Genomic DNA, 8,524 nt, shown 5'->3' on the forward strand with positions numbered 1-8,524 from the left:
AACATAAATTTAGCGTGTATTTGCTGATTTATCGGAGGGGGAGACGAATCATGAGAGACTATGGACTCTGAGAAACAAACTGAGGGTTCCAGAGGGGAGGGGGATGGGGGGATGGGTTAGCCCGGTGATGGGTATTAAAGAGGGCACGTACTGCATGGAGCACTGGGTGTTAACGCAAACAATGAATCATGGAACACTACATCAAAAACTAATAATGTAATGTATTGTGATTAACATAATAAAAAATTAATTAATTAATTAATTAAAAAAGAAAGTAACTTTGAAACACGCAAGTAGATTTGTCAATCATGTTGTTGATCAGAAACTCAGATGAGAAAACTGGAATACGTAGAGCCCATAAATAACAAGTGAAGCATTTTATTTTCAAGGGAGAAATTTTAGAATAAACACAAAGAAGGGTTTCAACTGAACTATGAAGAAATACAGTAACTTGCTTCCCACTGCTGGCATGTCTAAGTCAGAGTCTCCCAAAGAGCTTGAACAGTTGCAGAAGCTCTTTGTCAGAGATTTGAGGTTTGAAACAACCCATGAGAGCCTGAGGAGCCATTTTAAGCAATGGGGAACGTTTATGTCCTGTGTGGTAATGAGAGATCGAAACACCCAGTGCTCCAGATGCTTTCGGTTTGTCACCTATGCCACGGTGGAGGAAGGGCAAGCAGCCATGAATACAAGGCCACACAAGGTGGATGGAAGAGTTGTGGAACCAAAAAGGGCTGTCTCAAGATTCTCAAAGACCTGTGCCCACTTAACTGTGAAAAAGACTTTTGTTGGTGGCATAAAAAAAGACACTGAAGAACATCATCTACAAGAGTATTTTGAACACTATGGGAAAATTAAAGTGATTGAAATCATGATGGACCAAGGCAGTGGGAAGAGAGAGGCTTTGCTTTTATAACGTTTGATGATCATGACTCCACAGACAAGATGGTCATGCAATAATACTATACTGTGAATGGCCGAAGTGGTTCTGGAAATTTTGGTGGTGGTTGTGGAGGTGGTTTTGGTGGGAATGACAACTTCGGTCATGAAGAAAATGTCATTGGGTAAAGTGGCTTTAGTGGTGGGTATGGTGGCCGTGGGGTGGTTCTAATGGATTAGGTAATGATGATGATGGGAGGAACTTTGGAGGTGGAGGAAGCTATAATAATTTTGGTAATTACAACAATAAATCTTCAAATTTTGGATCATGAAAGGAGAGAAGTTTGGAGGCAGAAGCTCTGGCCCCTATGGTGGTAGAGGCCAGTACTTTGCCAAACCACAAAACCAAGGTGGTTCCAGTGGTTCCAGCACCAGCAGTAGGTTTGGCAGTGACAGAAGGATTTAATTACTACCAGGAAACAAAGCTTAGCAGGAGAGGAGAGCCAGAGAAGTGACAGTGAACTACAGGTTATAACAGATTTGTGAACTAAGCCAAGCACAGTGGTGGCAGGGCCCAGCTGCTACAAAGAAGGCGTTTTACACCCTGTATGGGCAAAAAACTCAAGGACTGTATTTGTGACTAATTGTATACCAAGTTTATTTTAGTTTCTATTCCGTGGAAAGTGTAAAGCATTTCTACAAAGGGTTTTAATGCAGATTTTTTTTTTTTTTGCACCCATGCTGTTGATTGCTAAATGTAATAGTCTCATCATTACACTGAATAAATGTGTCTTTAAAAAAATAAATACAGAATTACCATATACTCACTCTCCCCCAGCACAATTTCTCCTGTTCTTGGATTAGTGTGATATGTTTGTTATAATTAATGAGCAAATATTGACACATTATTATTAACTAAAGTTCATAGTTTAAATCAGGGCTTATTCTTTGTATTGTATAGTTCTACGGGTTTTGATAAATGTATAATGTTGCATATACACCATTACAATAATGTACAGAATAGTTTCACTCTCCTAGAATTCCTCTGTATTCTACTTTTTCTTCTCTTCATTCACTCCCTGTCCCTGGCAAGGGATCTTTTTACTGATCTTTTTACTGTTTCAATCTTTTTCCTTTTCCACAATGTCATATAGTTGGGATCAAACAGTATATATCCATTTCAGATTGGCTTCTTTACTTGGTAGTATGCATTTAAAATTCCTCTGTATCTTTTCACTGTTTTGTAACTCATATCTTTTGATCACTGAATGATATTCCATTGTCTGGATGTTCCACAATTTGTCTATCCATACACCTATTCTATGTGTTCTGTAGGTGGGCATACTTATATGTATTTATCTGTTTGATGGAAAAAATTCAGAGAAGAAACTCTTGAGAGTACTGAAGAACTAAGAAGAAATAAAGTAAAGCTTCATATAAGGTAGAGGAATTTTCATTAAATTGTAGAAGGGATACTGTCTCTATTGAAAACCAGGAGAGGGGTGAGGAAGGGATGCAGACATACAGAAGTTTGTAAATTTGAGGGTGGAAATTGAGAGAGCTAACAGCTTGTATTTAATCTGTGAATTAGGGACTGTGTCCATCAGCTAATAAGGAAGAAGGTGACCAATGAAAAGGAATGTTTAGAACATGTAAGTGTGAGTGTTAGTGAGTTTGTACTTTGTTTCATATATAATGGTACTCATGGCCCAGAAGTCAATATATTTACTTTCACTTGAAACTTCTGCAAGAAGTTTTTAATATTTGCTTTAATTAAATTTTCTCTAATTATTCCTATAGGTGAATACTGTGACCATAGAATATTTTTTTAATATGGAGAGTGTTTTCCTGAAATTAATCTTTATGACTTTGTAAGATTTGGTTTTACTGAAATGCTTCACTATTCACTTGGATTTTATAATGCTATATCTTTCTTCATTCAATTAAAAGCATGGTACCAAAATGTGAAATTATATTTTGTTTTAAACTCTGTATAGACACAGAGAAAAATAATTGCATTTTATAATAGATTCATTCATAATTGTCCTCATGACACTTTATTTTGCTAAATTATGATAATATTCATAAAATCAGTAAGAACTTAATCGGGTTTTTGAAATTCTGTTTTTAAAATCCATATTATTTTTCTCAATATGCAAATACTAAAAATATAATATCATCTCTTTTAAGAAATCATGTAAATGATATTTGAATGATGATTTATGGCAATAACCAATCCAGAAATAGTAATGTAAATCCAAAGCATTAATATTATTTTTTAATTTACTAAATTTACATTAATCTCTTGAATATCCATAAAATCAGCCTGCAATGTATATGAAATTATTATTTAAAGACAATTAAGTACATATCTTCCTTGAACGATCTAGCATACTAATTTTATGGATATTCAAGAGATTAATGTAAATTTAGTATATCTTCCTTGAACTTTTAAGAAGTAATGATGTAATATAATAAATAAAAAATAATTAACCTGATAAACCCATAATAAGTTGAAAATATCATAAGCTGAAAATGCATTTAATGCATCTAACATAGTGAACATAATAACTTAGCCTAGCCTACCTTAAACATTCTCAGAACACTTACAGTAACCTCCGGTTGGGCTAAATCATCTAACGCAAAGCCTATTTTACAATAAAATGTTGACTATTTCATGTAATGGGTCGAATACAGTACGTAAAGTATAAACCAGAATGGTTGTACAGGGTCAGAATGGTTGTCTATATATCTGTTGCTCACTCATGATCGCATGGCTCACTGTCACTGAATGATTTCAAAGTGAACATTACTAAGAAGACCTTCAGATATAAGAGCTCTGATAGCTGTCTGACCTCAGTTTTCTGCATCTAGGTAAGCAGAACATTTTTTACTTGCTATCTTGAACTTAGATTGTGTAATCATTCTAGTACCCATTTAAATAATATGAAGTTACAGTAAAAGAATAGAAACCACCATATTCTTGATACTATTTTACCATAAAAGTTTGATTAAATGAATATATGAAGCTTTGGATCAAAATGGTATTTATCGTTTTGGGTTTTGGTTCTCTTTTTTTACATTACTGGAAAACTGTGCTAACATATTTAAGTTTATATCTAAAACCAGCTGGATTTCAGGTTTTTACCTGTAATCATATCTGGAAGGATTTTTTTTTAAGAAGTAAAGGACTTAGAATTTTTTCATTGAAGTGACCATCCTCATGTTGCAGGAGTCCTAGTCTCTCAAGTTTTGCATTTAAGTATTAGTACTGCTCTACCCTCCCTATACAGTGATAATCAAGTTCTTCTCTCCCCAAATTTCTAAAACTTCTACTAAGGGATACATACGCTTTTACCCGGGTGCGTATATGTGTGTGTGTGTGTGTGTGATATATGTACATATATATATGTATATATATGCATAATTCATCATATGTAATTATATATACAAATGCTAAATTAATAAATATATTGTTCACTAAATATATTACTTATGGATACACTCACATGCACACACAAACACAGGAATGTATATATGTCTGTCTCCATATATATTACTATATATGAATATATTTATACATATTTATATGCATTTAGTATTTATTATATTTACTTAGTAATTTAGTGTATTTACTTAAATATACTAAATATAAAAATAAAAATACTAAATACTAAATAATATTCACACACATTATAGTTTTATTAAGCTTAAAAACATAATCATTTCCTCTGCTTTTTTATGAAAGTGAAAGGGTTAAGTGAGAAAACTTAAGGTGGCTATGATATATCTTGGGAAATTTGGAAAAAGGAAGATCAGTGGATCTTTGTATTTCCATTTTTTTTTTTTAAGTTTTTTTTTTAAAGGTTTTATTTATTTGACAGAGAGAAAGACAGCCAGAGAGGGAACACAAGCAGGGGGAGTGGGAGAGGGAGAAGCAGGCTTCCCGCGGAGCAGGGAGCCTGATGTGGGGCTCGATCCCAGGACGCTGAGATCATGACCTGAGCCGAAGGCTAACGCTTAACGACTGAGCCACCCAGGCGCCCCTTTGTATTTCCATTTTTAAATTAAATAATTATCAAAGGTATTTTCTTTTCTTTTTTAGTAATGTATAAAATTAAAAGTTCTCAAAAATACTTGTTTCCTGGGGCTTTTTGGGTGGCTCAGTCAGTTAAGCATCCAACTCTTGGTTTCAACTCAGGTGGGATCCATGCTCAGTGGGGAGTCTGCTTGAAAGATTCTCTCCCTCTGCCCCTCCGCCTCTCTAAAATAAATGAATCAATCTTTAAAAAAAATATTTGTTTCCTCAAATGTATATGTGTGTCTGCAAGATCAGCATGTTATAAAATTTAAGAGTTTTAATCAATTCAACAAAATCAAATATCCTTAGAAAATTTATGGGTATCACACAGATATACAGAATATACTTGATTGGATTTTTATGTATATATATATTTTAAGTATATATAAGGAATCCAAGGCAATCATCAGATGCTTTAAATTAATCAAGGTGATGTATGTGGTCATGACACCTAGGTAGTATTCAAGCTCCTTTTGATTTCGTTATCTCTGATATGAGTATTGTAGTCACATTACATTAGTATAACTTGAAAGAAAGATGCAGTCTTGTAGTTGTGAATAATTTATCTATTGTATGGATCTAATTTATATTTGATTATGTGCATGTTTCTACTTTGGTTTTAAAAGTTATTCCAAGTAGGAAAGAATGGTAATATGCACTATATTTCATAAGGTGTGGCTTATATTAATTTTGAGTGTCCATGGAAACTTATATTTATTTTTCCTAGGTGAGTTCAGTGTCAGAAATGGAAACAAACAATTAATTATATTGATATTGTACTACTATTGGTACCTACATTATTGACTGTAATACTTAAAGTTTTTTTTAACAGACTTTTTTTTAAGATTTTTTATTTATTCATTTGAGAGAGAGAGCACGAGCAGGGAGGAGGGGCAGAGGGAGAGAGAGAGAGGCAGACTCCCTGCTGAGTAGGGAACCAACACAGGGCTCAGTCCCAGGACCTGGAGATCATGACCTGAACCAAAGGCAGATGCTTAACCAACTGAGCCACCCAGGTGCCCCTCTAATACTTATTTATAAAAAATCAGTGCATTATTATTTTTGCAAAGAAGACCATTATTCATTAACATAAATGCCTCTAAATTGTAAGTTTAATGAAATGGATCTTGTACATTGAGTTTCATAAATAAAAAACTATAGTTTGACCACAAAATGATGATTAAAAATGATGATTCATTTTTATTCAACCATGGATGTAATTACTGTCTCAGAGGTTCCCTGGACCACTCTTAGGTTTAATGATTTGCTAGAAAGACCCACAGAATTCCAGAAAACTGTTATACTCACATTTACAGTTTATTTCAGTAGAAGGATACATATTAAAATCAGCAAAAAGAAAAGGTGCATATGGCAGAGTTTAGGAGAAACCCAGTTCTACCTTCCAACTGTCCTCTCCCAGTAGAGCCAAAAAGATAGCAACAATGTGTGATGACATTTGCAAAGTGTTGCCTAACAATGAAGTTCAATTCTTCTTGAGACTTGAGACCAGGGTTTTTACTAATGTCATGTAGTCATGGGACATGGGACATGGGACATCCATGTGATTTACCTACTCCACTTAGACTCCAGTCCCCTAGAGGTCGAAATGATACAGTGGCCTCAAATCCCAGGTAAACAAAAAAATTAGTGTTCACCATAAGTTACATTGTTAGCATAAACCATCTGTGTGGCTTAAAAGTTTCAGGTATACAAAGACATTCTTTTTTTAAGATTTTTTTTTTTTAATTTATTTGAGGAGAGAGAGAGAGCGAGCACGAGCAGCGGTGAGGGACAGAGGGAGAAGCAGACTCCCCACTGAGCAGGGAGCCCTATGCCACGCAGGTCTCGATCCCATCCCAGGACCCTGTGGTCATGACCTGTTCCGAATGCAGACGCTTAACTGCTTAAGGGACTGATCCACGCAGGTACCCCTACAAAGACATTCTTATCAGGCAGGATATTTCAGAGGGTTGAGAAGTAATCTCCCTCTTAAGCAGGTTAAGGGCTAGTCCTTTATTTGGAAAATGTAGGGTACGAACAAACACCCTTTACTACCCAGTTAAGTTTATAGAACCAAAGAAATCATAAGGTGATTCAATTGCTGGGGAAATAATTTTGACTTTTGTCATGTGTGTGTTGAGGCATCATTGAACAAAAAGAGTTCCAATCCTGACTCAAAAGGCATATCTTTTCCAGGGAAAAGTAACCAAAATACAAAATTAATTACTAAGAAGATATTATGTTATATGCTAATTAGTGCTATGTGAAAAAATAAATCAGAAACAACAGGAAAGGTGTGGAATGGGTTTAGTTTTAATTAAGCTTTTCAGGAATGGCTTAACTATGATTGACAATGTTAATGCATACATGCAGGTGATGAGGAAGCAAGCCTCATGGATGACTAACTGGGAAGCCCAAGTGGACAGAACAACATATACAAAGACCCAATTGGACACACATGTTATGTTGGAAGAACAACAAGGAGGCAGTTGGTTGAAGCCCAGTAAAAATGAGAGACAGAAAGAAGTGGTAGGGACAGGGGCGTAAATGGTTACATAATTTTCTCTAATCATTATTTTCCACAATAATTTTCCCATTGATATTTATTATGAGACTTAGTTCTATTTTGTATTATGTAAAAATGATTTGGAATGACATAGATTTCTGTAAGGAGATAAAGGCATTTTTGATCCTGTACTATTAGAACAAAAGGCTGAGAAAATGCTTTGCCCCCATGTAGCTTTTTTGAAGTTTGTAATTTTAAATGTTAAATCCAAATTGTCTAGTAAATAGTACTCTTTTATGAATAGTACCCATAATTGAGGATGTCATGGTCGGCCCTTTTTGTGGGAGAACAAACAGATCTTGGTACCACAGAGCTACTCAAAGAGATTGCCATGGGTCACTGTCATTGTAACAATGCTTACTTTGCACTGTTCTTTGCTTGGCCATTGCCTTTTCACACACTTTTCTTCACACAGCTGGACTTCTTTGTTGTATGTAACATATCATGTGGTGCACATTTTCTCTCCTGTTGCCCATGATTGAGAACAGATGTTATGTGCCTTTATAATTGTCTTCAGGAAATCTCGATGCCTTTTAATGGCACTCTGTACCTTTTGTAATCAGGAGGGTTAGCTGCATACTTAGAGGCCCATGAAGTATAGAACTTCTTTTTATTGTAGATAGTCACATACAATCCCTGGGCCTGCTGTTTCCCATTCACCACTTGCTGGAACAATTTAGACTAATAAAGGTTTTTCACAACAGGTATTAATGCCTTTCTGAAAAAGGTAAGGACATTTGGCTTTTCTTGGAATAGGCAAGCATTGAGCTATGGAAGATAAATGGTTTCTTAATGGAAGCAAATTTTTATTTTGCTCACTTAATCTTTTCTGTTCAAAATAAGTTAATTCTTAGGCTTTAATTACATAATGAAAAAATAAATAAAACAAGAATTATTCTCAAATTTGAGACTTCAAATTCAAAATATATTCTCATAATTTGTAATTATTTTGATTGGATCAAATAGAATAGTATGAATAAAATCATGCAGAAAGCCTT

The 8,524-nt window shown here is 34.7% G+C and overlaps 1 pseudogene; it reads left to right on the forward strand.

Annotated features, from left to right (window-relative positions):
• The first annotated feature begins 469 nt into the window (after positions 1–469).
• On the forward strand, positions 470–1,345 carry LOC118538176 (heterogeneous nuclear ribonucleoprotein A1 pseudogene; annotated as a pseudogene).
• The last annotated feature ends 7,179 nt before the right edge of the window (positions 1,346–8,524 follow it).

Source organism: Halichoerus grypus, chromosome 2, assembly GCF_964656455.1.
Source record: "Halichoerus grypus chromosome 2, mHalGry1.hap1.1, whole genome shotgun sequence".
Lineage (NCBI taxonomy): Eukaryota > Metazoa > Chordata > Mammalia > Carnivora > Phocidae > Halichoerus > Halichoerus grypus.